Source organism: Gadus chalcogrammus, chromosome 2, assembly GCF_026213295.1.
Source record: "Gadus chalcogrammus isolate NIFS_2021 chromosome 2, NIFS_Gcha_1.0, whole genome shotgun sequence".
Taxonomy (NCBI): Eukaryota; Metazoa; Chordata; class Actinopteri; order Gadiformes; family Gadidae; genus Gadus; species Gadus chalcogrammus.
Genome location: NC_079413.1, coordinates 14,770,383 through 14,783,156, shown reverse-complemented (window position 1 = coordinate 14,783,156; position 12,774 = coordinate 14,770,383). Strand labels below are relative to the sequence as shown.

The 12,774-nt window shown below is 41.8% G+C and overlaps 1 protein-coding gene across 12 annotated transcripts in view; it reads left to right on the top strand.

Annotated features, from left to right (window-relative positions):
• Nucleotides 1-12,774, top strand: part of hoxb3a (homeobox B3a) — a 35,508-nt gene that overhangs the window by 19,196 nt on the left and 3,538 nt on the right. For 4 of the 12 annotated variants that reach the window (XM_056582433.1, XM_056582493.1, XM_056582484.1 and 1 more), the window contains exon 2: nucleotides 5,262-5,328. The gene's annotated coding sequence lies outside the window, so the exon portion shown is untranslated. Of the gene's footprint in view, nucleotides 1-3,777; nucleotides 4,615-5,258; nucleotides 5,329-8,500; nucleotides 9,009-12,774 lie in introns of those variants that run through there. The other 8 variants (XM_056582442.1, XM_056582468.1, XM_056582475.1 and 5 more) reach the window with 6 other exon arrangements.

The following is a 12,774-nucleotide window of genomic DNA, read 5'->3' as shown; positions in this document are numbered from 1 at the left end:
ACAGACAACCACACCTATCCTCCCATTTGCTGAGAGACATTCTGTGTCTCATCTTTGTTGGCCTTGCAGCCGCGAGCAGCAAATTGACCAACTCAGTTTCTTGTCCCTCGGTGACCCTCCAAGTACTGACACATACAAAAAAATGCACACAACTATGCACATTCACAACCCCCCTCAGTAAAAGCACTCTTTGAGTTCTAGGTTAAAGATTAGCATCTCTGATAACGATTAACTCTGTCAAAGGAAGGAGCTGATGGCAGGACTTTGTTACGCCAGAGGGAAGTATTTGGAGTCTTTCAAAAGTGCTCACACTGCCCAGAGCAAGGAAACGGGTTTCAATTAAATAAAACTTAAAGCAATACTACCCCTAGTATCTAACCACTTTTTATTGAAAAAAGTGCATAAAGAAAGAGTTTAAATAAGTCCAAGCTGATGCAGGTCTCCTCTGATGTATGCTGTCAAATAGAAGAGCATGACATTGCTCAAGGGAATGGAATGTGTGTTTTTTTAAGGTGCTATAGTGAAACTTTACAGACCAAAGAGGTTCTTGAAGTGAACTTGCACAAAATCCTTTGAGAACTATACACAATTTCATTGATTTCAAATTGTATCTGGAAAAGAGTTATGTATTGAGGTGTATACAAAGGGTAAACAGAAAGAACGTATCAATGTATACCAATGTAACTAAATGTTTCGCATGTAATCAAATGTGCTTAAAGTGATACTGATAGGTTAATACAAATTCTCAGGTTATTTCAAAGAGGTTTAAACCATAACTGAAAGATTCCAATGTGAGTTATATCTCAAATTTGTAAGGTCAAAATTGGTTGTTGTAGGTGTGCCAAAGTGTTGAGGAACAGCATTTAGAGGTTATTAGAACCCTACCCAAGGAAAACCATCCCAAATGTCCAAATTGCCCCAACATTTCTCTACCTTTTTTGCTGAAAACAGGATAGTTAGTGGACCCTGTTTGACTTTACTAATACCTCAAAGTTCTGTACAGACAACAGCTGTACAAACAATCATTCTCTTTCATGGTCCGAATTACACAAAAATCGGACTCTGACGACTACTAATTAAAATAAATAAATTGGGTATTGGTATACATTGGAATACTCATGAAGACAAAAATAGCTACAGATCCTATTTCCAGTCAAAAGTTTTATGGATTACTCCAAGAAGCTCATGTTTTCAGTGTCTTTATTATTCCCTGTTATATCTAAATTTTAAAGATTAGCCAACTGATTCAAATGCCATGAGTCACTACCTGGAACCAAAGGGACAACACAAACAACCACAGCCTACTTTGTTACGAAACAATACGTCTGAGGTGTTTGATACCTTAAGTAACCCATTACTCAACCATCGTGATTGAGGAACATAGTGGTGTTGACATGCCCAAACACGCTGTATGTAGTTGGTCTCGGCAGCCAGAAATGTGCTGCGTACTAAATTACAAACAAAGCCCTTTCTGCAATTTCGTTCACAACAAACTCTCTGTGTGAAATAATCTAAAAAATAGAAATGCAGGTTAATAAAGTCTAATCTCATGCGGACTGACTTGACGTTAATAGGACTCATTATTTATGGCGTTCTTCCACATTTGACCCACGTTATGAATGAGGTTTATAGACTCTATGGAATAATAAATCCCTATTTTCCAATGGAGAGAAAGCATGTACATTTTGAATAAGTTATCTAGGTTGATGTATTTATGTAATGCAATTTGTTGCTACATAATTCTGCTACAGTTTTTGAACCAGTCCAATCTTAAATCACCAAGCATACTGATTGATAGGCCCCCATGTGTGCAGTCGGGGTCGTGGGGACTCAGTGAATGAAATGGAGGTTCAATTTTACAAGTGGGATGTTTAATAATAGACTGAGTGCATGGGAGCAAGACCAACCTGCATGCATTGAGGAGATCAGTTAGCCTTGGGGTTTAATCAAACACCAATTTGGACCCAGACACTTTTTTTTCTCTCTCTCTCTCTCTCTCTCTCTCTCTCTCTCTCTCTCTCTCTCTCTCTCTCTCTCTCTCTCTCTCTCTCTCTCTCTCTTTCTTTCTCTCTATCTCTCTCTCTGTCTCTCTCTCTCTATCTGGCCTCTCTCTCCCCCTCTCTCTCTTATATATCTGTTTCCTGCTTCAAATATATTCAACGGTAACTCTAATATAAATGTAAGAATGCCTGCCCCATCCTCCAGCCATGTTGAGTGACAACACACATCGCGTCTGCTTATTCCTCCCCTCCTCAATCTCTTCTTCATAGAGTCACAAAGTATCCCGGTGGTCCCCCAACCTTGTTTGCTCAATCTTTTCTTTCTGTCCTCTCCTTTCATTGTGAAACTCCTTTTGCATACTTGCGCCGGATGGCCAGCTCCACAACCGGTTGGTGTTGAAACGTGGGTATCCCCCTACCAGAGCTGGGGAAAGGAGAGGAGATGCAATACAGACTATCTCTATGGTTGGAGGCTAGTTTGTCATCACTTGGCCTGATTATGTTGGTGGTGATGGTGCTGTGTGGTCCCATCAAGTAGATGGAAACACCAGAGTGCACTTATTGGGATTTATTACAATAATAATGGCAATAATATTGATAATACAAATGAAAAGAAGAACAATAACAACAGGATATTAAGACCAAGAATGTTGCCAATTGTATCATGATATATGTTATCCTATCAAGACATAATTGTGACAGGTGTGCAGAGCAGTGATCTCTTGAGTCTGTTTGCGCTATAGCTCCTTCTATCGTGGAAAAGTTGTATTGTATCCACTGTGCAAATCTTCCCATCTTCTTCAGAGTCCATAGCTTTTTTCTTGAACTGATGAGTAGCCCGCATTCTCCCTCACATTGTGTTCATTTAGCTTTTTGACTACATTAGTTGGAATTTGCCATATGTATTGGTTTGTTTGTTTGTTTATGACTCACGTCCATGAGTCTATCTTTCTTTATATTATTATCACTCACTTTAAGTAGGTTCCTCTACCTTAAGCAAAGGTTCAAATTGTTGTCTTCTCAAAGCACAACAAATCTCCTATTTCAGTCAGTGAAAATAAATATGAAGCCAAGATGCCATAACAGTAGCCAGCATTGGGATGTAATGAATTGGTAAACACATAAAATGGGCTATAAAACAGGGATTCCTAAGCAGTTGGTTTGTTGATTGATCATTAAACACAGTGACTTATTTATACTCTTCGGTGCCAAAGGTCAGTTGGAGAGCTCTGCAACAATCTGTCTCCTCTGTGTTGCTGGCAGCGTCCCTTCCCCGCCAGGCTGGTTATATTAGAAAACCAAGACCCCAACACACTGGTAAATGATGGGTCACATTTAGCCCTGAATTACTATTGCCATATCAAGGCGTGTCCTGAACTGTGGGGGGGGGGGGGGGGGGGTGGTATGTGTGGGTGTGTATGCGCCCTGTGACGGCACCACCAGACCACAGGAGATAAAGAAGTATAATGCTGATAAAGTAGTTGAAAGAAAAAGAAAGACAAAGCTGAGCTTGTGTTAAGTTGTTTAGCTAGGCTGCAGGAGCAGGAGCAGTATGATTTTACGATTCATGTGTTACATGTATACATTATATCGCCCTGTCAGGCTCTTTTTTGAACTGAGGTAAATGTTATATCTCGCTTCGCTTCTGTTGCATTTTCATGCATGCATTTAATGTACATTTGTCAAATTAGGCATACAACTATAGGGGGGGGGGGGGGGGGGGGGGGTCTTTATAGCTCGTATTGGTTTAATTTCCATCTTAATGAGTATTGTTTAATTAAAAGGTGAAACCTCTTGATTGAATTAGAAAGGGCTCTGTGAAAAAAACATTCATTTTTTGGGAGGACAAAAATGTGTCTCATCAGCTGTTCTTGAACTGAAAGCAACCTCCTCCCTTTGTTTCGGGGGGCTAGGCTAGCTGGCTAAGCTAGTCGACAGGGGCAGCGTCGACCCGGCATCACTTTCTAGGCAACTTTAGACTAGTCAACTGCTCTGGGTCGCAAGGGTAGAAGGCGGCCCGAACACCACCGAGGTTTACCCGTGAGGGAAGAGGAAAATACCCCCTGGCCTTAACGATAATCATGGAAGGTAGCCAAAGTTGTGTGTGTGTGAATGTCGTGGAAGGATACAATAAATAACTTTATTGCAGCATCGCAGGCCTCCGTAGTAGTAGTAGTAGGCTAGTAGTGGGGAGGTCGGCGATCCGGTTTTGATTTATGTGTTTGGGGGAAGCTGTCAGGAGAAGAAACAGAGAAGCAAAGCGGCCAACGATTTTATTCCAGCAGTAATAACAGCCGCTATGCAACAACACGGACAGTGATTTTTTCCGCCACTTCTACCACAACAGAGTGGATCCTATTCAATTATTGCACTTTTTTTAAAAAACGTTTACTGACGGAAGATCCGCGCATTCGGATATGGATGCTCATTTCTCTCAATCTCTATTTTGGTTAATGGAGGATATTCTTCTTTTGCGTTCACGCTTAGATTGTCTTGGTTGTTCTCTTTGGGCAAATTTGCACACTTTGCTGCGTTCTGGATTTGGGTAGTCTTCGTTTAACGCAACATTCACACCTTACCTCTCGGGTCTATGAGATGTATTTTCCTTCAAAAGGTACCGATGTTGAAGATACTCATGACCTTTATACTATTGGTAGCCTACTGTACTATACAGGGCATGACTTCATTAGGCCTTTAATTATATTTGCCTAATTGTTTTATTTCTAATCATTATGATTATTGGTGGTTGCTTGTGTTTTACGCATAAATTCAACTAAAATGATGGGCCAATGAAACGAATTAAAATGAATGATTGCATTTTAGATGTGAGGCCTTTATGTTTTTGGTTGACTCGGGCCTTTAATCTATAGGATTATATTGTCGTCTCCGTCTTTAAATTGATAGAATTTGACATATTATAGCCAAGGCCTGCTATTTGCACCATGGCTTTTAGCTATTTGTATTGTAGCGAAACTTACTTGCAGGCAACTCCAGATAGTTATACCTGAACAGGCCACAAATGTGCACTATACTTGTATGGCATATTTATTGTGGTAATTTAAATAATGATAGAGAATGAGTAAAGGTTACACACGCCGTTGCTCTCGGTTCTGTCCCGTTTTCAACCCGTCCTGCTGATCTACAAGAGGTCTCTTGCACTCTATCGGATTTCCAAAGACCCCTCCTTTGATCGCTTCTCTATATTTTTCTTTTTTTCCCTTCCTGCTTTCCCCATGTCTCCCCATCGCTGCCACCCAGCAGTTTGGACGAGGAGCTTTGTGGAAGCCGTTTTCTTCACTCAAAACAACACAAAATAAAAAGTCTCTCGGTGAGTACAAAAATTGGTCTTCATAAATACCTATTGAATGTTGGAACCGTGCTGGTAATGTTTCGGGCTTCTATTCATTTTGTTATTAGGTCACTGAATCTATTTTCTCCAACACATAATTGTATTTAATTTGGATAGGAAAGAAAATGATTAAATATTTATACAAAATCCAGGCTATAGGCTGGATTTCCCAATAAATTGACCGGCGAAATGTTGTTTTTTTGTGTTGCAATTCAATCCAACCCCAATGGAGGCCTTTTAAGTATAGGCCTATTAATCATTCGATTAATTGTTGTTATTGTTATTATCATATTTATATCTGTGTTGCAGCTCGTTTGAGTATAGACCTAGTGGCCTACACCATAGTTGCATAAAATTATGAAAATTAATCTTAATATCCTCGATAACGGAAGAAACATGTTTGATATAATGCATGATTTTATGCTGTAGTCCTATATTGCTGTATAAGATATATGTATAATATATATTCTATATACTCATTCTCAGTTTGTGTGTAGTATGGATACTGTGGGTAGTCCAATTTTATTTTGATGTTGGTTGCGGCTAGGCAAATTTGCTGTAGGCCTTCTCGATCATTGTAGCGAAGGGGAATATTCGTTAGTTACTCTCCTATTAGGCGATCACAAGACATTTGTTTTCTGTTCGGAACATCATTTGTAAATGGCCTCATTACTCTGGCACAGAGAATACACAACATTTCCATTTCACCAGGCGTCATGTAGGCCTGGGCCTTAATGACCTTCAGTAGTCTTTTCTTAAGAAACCTCAAACACGAGTAGCCTACATTCGATTAGGCCCTATAGTCTCACAATATAACACATAAAATGGTATGGTGATGGTAAAAACAAGTTTATATATTTTGATCGAAAAGAGTTGTCTAAATCGAGAGTTGTCAAAATCGCTTACAGTGGGCAATAGGCTTATATATCACACCGCTCAAATAAATAGTCTATTCTTAAAGAGAATATGATAGCTCATGTGTTGATGTTGTTGTTGTTCTTCATTAAGAAGATTACATGTCTCGTTATAGTCAAGACTCCAAATGTAATCTCTTTCTATAGCCTACACCTTCTGTTGGAGTAACAAATGGAGAGGTCAAAAAGCGAACGTATTCAAGAACAAAACTCGAATGACTTGAGTTTTGGTTAATGAACCAACAGGCTTTCGTTTAGCTCAGTTTAGGACGAGTTAGCAAATCCCTTGTTCTCACACAGGGTCTCTTTAAGAGAAAGTTGCAGACAACGACATTCTGGTCTCCTGCCTTCCACCTACACCGAGTTCTTTTCAAAACCTCACACCAAGTGATATCTATTTAAAGTTGTCCTGCTTGCCCACAACTACGCACACACACACACACACACACACACACACACACACACACACACACACACACACACACACACACACACACACACACACACACACACACACACACACACACACACACACACACACACACACACACACACACACACACACACTATACGATGCAGAGATGTGAGATATGTCATAAATCTCCCGCCATAATCGACAGCGGTTACATCCTGAATAATACACAGAAACACTGTGGCCAGTGAGTGAGAAAGCCAAGTGTGAGATGTGTTTATTTGATGCACTACATTCACACACTGAAGAGAGGCTTGATCGTTTCATTTGTATTTTTGCCTCACTTCTGCTTCGACTAGCCTACTCGTATTCTTTGGCCTATTCTATCAGTAGGCTCTATGGCTTCACCTCTTATTGTTTTGGTAATGTTTTCTACATATGCAAACAATTGTAATGAATCGATATGCTCGGAGCAACGCACCAAAGCTCTGATTTAATTTCCTGAATATCCATTTGGTGCTGATGTGTTGTACGGTATAGCAACACCTATATAAGCGACCCAATGCAATCTCTAATAATATCCTTTCACATAATCCCGATGTTCTGAAACGGGGGTTTTATTCACGGAGCTAAAGCACCATAACAGCTGCCACTCGACTAAAAGGTGTTTTATGCACGCACATCCACGTGCCATGCGCTTTTGCGTGTTTGTGTTTGGATTGGGTGTCTGTGAGTGTGTGCGTGTGTGTGTGTGTGTGTGTGTGTGTGTGTGTGTGTGTGTGTGTGTGTGTGTGTGTGTGTGTGTGTGTGTGTGTGTGTGTGTGTGTGTGTGTGTGTGTGTGTGTGTGTGTGGGGGGGGGGGGGGGGGGGGGGGGGCTGTGCATCTCTTCCCTAACGTGCGAAACCCCAAAAGTTATGCGAGCCATATGCTACATATATGAGCTAACCGCTGCTAATGCTGAGCGTAGTATTCTGACAACAGACATATAGGATTAGTTATCAATAATTGGCTCATGGTATATGACTGGGAAATTGGATCAGACTATTGATAATGGATGATTAGCCTATAGGGCCTACTGTAACCTACAGCCTATTTATTTTTCCACCTGCATAATATGATCTAACGTAGCCTAACTTGAGTGAATATAGCACCCTTTTATCTCATCTTGGTGTAATTTGCATATTTCCTGAGTGAGTGTTCATGAAGCCGCCACTGAGCGGTGTGTGATGGAGAATCAAGGCGTTCGTGAGTCGAGCGCCGTTATCCCCAGTAAGCGATGCTGATACGAGGCCTGCGTTGTCAACACAACACATTCAACCCGAGCCGAGGAAATATAAGGCTACAACACCTGCTATAGCTGCTCCACCGCCGTGGCACTACCTTCGGAGTAACCCCCCATAGGCCTTAAAACAACCGGCCAGAGGGAAACGCGGAGCCCGACGAAGAAAGGAAGAAGAGCCCCCCCCCCTTAACCCAAGAGGAACCAACGCACACTATACCTACGGACTATACAGAAATGAGAACAATATAATAGCCCGCAAAATGAGATGGGTCGACTCTCCGCGGCAGGCCCTCCTTTCTCAGGGGGCCGCCTGTCCGAGGCTGCTGGTGTGACGGTCTCCTCCGCCACCGCCGAGCTGACTTACTGAGCGACAGGGGGCTAAAGGGGGAGAAATCTGAGGCCATTGTTATCAGCAAGCGGCGTTGGAAGTTGGACTAGGCTACCAGCGCACTGGTGCTGGGGGGGGGGGGTGGTGCTGGCTGGCTGGCAGCCTCTCGGCTCTAGGATCGTTCGCTCGCGTGTCGTTTTCCCTGACTGTATACCTCCCTACACTTTGTTTCCGTGTCTCGAGCCCCGCTCGCCCTCCGCTCGCTTCCGACAATCGTCGCGCCAACACGGTGTCCGCTGTCACCTCCCCGAAGTAGCACGGGGATCCCTCGGCGCAGCCCGGGCTGGTTGTGTTTTGCGGTGTTGTGGCGGTCGAGAGGCGCTGCTGCTACTGCTGCTGCTGCTGCTGCTGCTGCTGCTATAAGGAGTACCCGTCGTCTCGAGACATTACCGGAAGAGCGGGGTTCTTACCACCGGCAGCGGGTGTAGCTTTTATGGGGCTGGTTGGTTGTTGGATCAAGACCAGAGAGCCCCGGTTAGAATTAAATAGCTGAGAGAGAGGATCAGAAAAAAAGAGGCGGAGGGGAGTGTAGAAGAAAGAAGAACAGGAAAAAAGCAGCAGGATTCGTTGATTTATTGATTATCCACGGTGGTGCCTAACATGAGGAATAATATATGATGCGGTGTTGTCGCCGCGTTGGGTTCGCCCGAGGCTGAGAGAAGGTAAGGAAAAAGACACGCTCGGTGCTGGAAGCTGCAGCCTTAAACACCAGCGACTCTTGACACCCGGTTTGAGATCCTACTGGCCTGTATTTCCCAGATTGTGAATGGCGGAGAGTGGATGGCTCTGTGATTTATTGCCCATATGACTTCAATCTCGGTTCAGGCAGAGTTCACAATGCTTTAAGATGCCTTACACACCGCAAGCGGCCCTTCTTCTAATCTCTCCCTTGCTTTCTTTTCTCCTAACCTCGGCCTGTCTCTTGTGTATTTATTGTTTTTGTTGTCGCTATTCAATTAGCTTATTTCTCCAAAGGAACCAACAGTTATCATTTAATTGTTCTTCATTAATCTAACTACATTGTCGTTATTTGAATAGGCTATAAGCACTCATCATCAATTAGCTGATTTGAATAGGCCTGTATTTTTAACACATTGTGTTGTTGACTTGTAGTAGGCCAAAACAAATTGCCTTTTATTTGTATTTATTATTATTGCTTTTCTATAGGATAGGTTACATCAAACACCCTTGTTCGAGGATTTTGACCTCGCCTACCTATCCCCAGAAAGTAACTTGGTTATTATTATTTTTTTCGGAGAGATTCTTCAATTTAGCGAATATTTTATTGTTCCTGGGCTTGACTCCAGTAAAGCCACCCACATTCTCTGTTAATGGGATAACGAATACGTAGATTGTCCAAGCTAATGCATTTTCCGCTTTCCCCCTCTCTCTCTCCCTCGCTCTCTCTTTAGCTGTCCCTCGTTCTCCCCCCCCCCCCCCCCCCCTCTCTCTCTCTCTCTCTCTCTCTCTCTCTCTCTCTCTCTCTCTCTGTCTGATCTCTGTGTCTCTCTCTCTCTCTCTCTCTCTCTCTCTCTCTCTCTCTCTCTCTCTCTCTCTCTCTCTCTCTCTCTCTCTCTCTCTCTCTCTCTATGTCTCTGTGTGTGTGTGTGTGTGTGTGTGTGTGTGTGTGTGTGTGTGTGTGTGTGTGTGTGTGTGTGTGTGTGTGTGTGTGTGTGTGTGTGTGTGTGTGTGTGTGTGTGTGTGTGTCTCTCTCTCTCTCTCTCTCTCTCTCTCTCTCTCTCTCTCTCTCTCTCTCTCTCTCTCTCTCTCTCTCTCTCTCTCTCTCTCTCTCTCTCTCTCTCTCTCTCTCTCTCTCTCTCTCTCTCTCTCTCTCTCTCTCTCTCTCGCCCATATAGCCTCATATGAAAGGCGCCATTTTCAATTTTTTTTTTTAAAAACCTACCTGTAAAAACCTAGTCGACAGCCTCAGCCCCCCTCCATCTCAATACCCCTGTCTCCCTCTCGTATTAGGTTGTTTTTGTTTTGGTGACTTTATTTCTGTGCTGTCGGAATTCAGCAGTAAGGCTAATTCTGCCTATGCTTGTGTTGGGCTGGGCCCCGGGACTAAACGGATTATACAGGGAGGCGTCTAGTAAAGTTGGTGATTGTATTAGCAGTAGCCCTACAAGCTAGGGCAGAGACATTACGTGTCCCATTTAATGGTGAAACAACGATATGATTTAATAACATATTCCTCCTACACTCTCTGCCCTAGCCTCTCCCTCTCCCTCTCCCTCTCTCTCTCTCTCTCTCTCTCTCTCTCTCTCTCTCTCTCTCTCTCTCTCTCTCTCTCTCTCTCTCTCTCTCTCTCTCTCTCTCTCTCTCTCTCGCTCTCTCGCTCTCTCTCTTTCTTACCGTATGTCTCTCCCACTCTCTCTTCGCCTCCCGCTCTCCTCCCATCTCCTTGCCTGGGACAATTCCTTAGAGTAAATAATTAGGATTCCGGCTTGTCTAGCAGAAAGATAAATGGCTGACATTTGTGACGTGCTGAGAGCTGAAGCTCCAAAGCTGGAGCTTTTGTTCTATTCCTGTAGGCCTCTCACTTTTGTAAATACTTGTAAATACTTTTTTTTATCAGTCCGACTGCTTCTTAAACAAAATCTGTATTTTCTGTAAGGTGAAAAAAATCCTGGTTTTAATTTAAATCCTGAGAGAATCGTGTTCTACCAGTTTCCTTTGATTTTGAGTTAGAACATGGCCTTTAATTGAAGGCACATCCTAATAATTTCTAAATATACCCTATTTTGCTTCAGTAAATAGTGTAGCCCAAGATTAATTAAATTCAGGCCAACACCCATTAATTTCTTAAGGGCTACATTTCTGACAAACTCTGACAATTCGTTGGCCAGTTTGTTATTTTGTTTGTCAGTTTGTTATTGTTTGTTAGAATTTACCAAACATAGACCTATAGGCCTATATATAATTGGAAGACCTTCAGACAATTTTCAATCATTCAATCTTAGCCCTCTTTCCTGGAAGGTTTTATCTGGCCCTTCTAACAGTCCAGGAGAAATGAATGCCAGGTGCTCTCTCGTGCTTGACAACTGGGCCTCTGGGCCACCCCAGGGGTGTGCTTCAGATAGGGTGTTCGGTGGGCTGAAGCTATTTTTTTTCCACTTCTATTTTCATTCGTTTAGGCTACTCCTTGCCTACACATGCATTTATTTATCTATCTATCTATCTATCTATCTATCTATCTATCTATCTATCTATCTATCTATCTATCTATCTATCTATCTATCTATCTATCTATCTATCTATCTATCTATCTATCTATCTATCTATCTATCTATCTATCTATCTATATTTATTTTCGAAGCTTATTAATTTATTTGACTTATTTATTTATTTATTTATATGCATGGCTATCTAGTAATTTTAACGAAAAAACGTTCGAGGGAATTGTTGGAGACATTGAGACCAGACGCACATGCATGTATCTCGGGTTTCCTAGGCTAAGCATAAACGGGAAAAAAAAAAACAGAAATGGCCACAATGGCTATTGGTCTTCGTATTACAAGTAATGCATTTCTTCAACAATTACCAAAACAAAACAAAGTAGGCCTATTATCCCTTTTGTATCGAATCTTAGTTAGGCCTATCTGATGTTTACTTTTTATTCGTGTGATGTTAATCTGTGCTGTAGGCCTACAAGAAGAAATTCATGAGAGACCGAGTGGCCTAATTTATGTAAAATGTAAAAGAACGGGATAGGCAAATTTCGTAACCCGCCGATAGCAAATGATTGACTAGCTTTTATATAGCAATTAAGGCTAGCCAAAAAGTTGGCCTATGACACAAAAGTGAGGATTTTACAGAATCACAAAATAAATTGCAAGGGAAAGCAGATGATTTCAAAACCTTATTTCGGCTTAATAACAAGTGGCTCACAATTCGCAAAATCAAACAAGGTAGCCTTATTTATTTTCATACAGGAACGACTGATTGCGACTGATTTTATCTGACCGCGTAGGCATCTGCATAATGGTGCTATGTTGTCAACGTCCGATATCCTCCCTCTCTTCATTTAGTATCTAGACCAGGGTAGACCTGTTAGTAAAAACACACAATCAAAACGAACTGTTTTAACGAAAAAAATATGTAAATACAATAATAGCCTTATTTGAAAGATGTAAATATCCTACCACCACTGATAATGCTACTAATTATATCTTCTTATACTGCTACTACTATGCAACTATAAATATAACTTCCACTTCTAATACTAGTAATAATCACAACATAACAATGTTACAATAATAATTATCAATAACAACATTAATAAGAAAAGCACTATTTCTTAAAAAATGAAGGTTGCAGGATCCTGCTGCCTTGCTTGCATGGTCCTGCCTCGTGTTTGTGTGCATGTCTGTTGGGTGAGATTGGACCAGGCACCTTTATGTGCTGATAGAGTGAGCGATAGAGAGA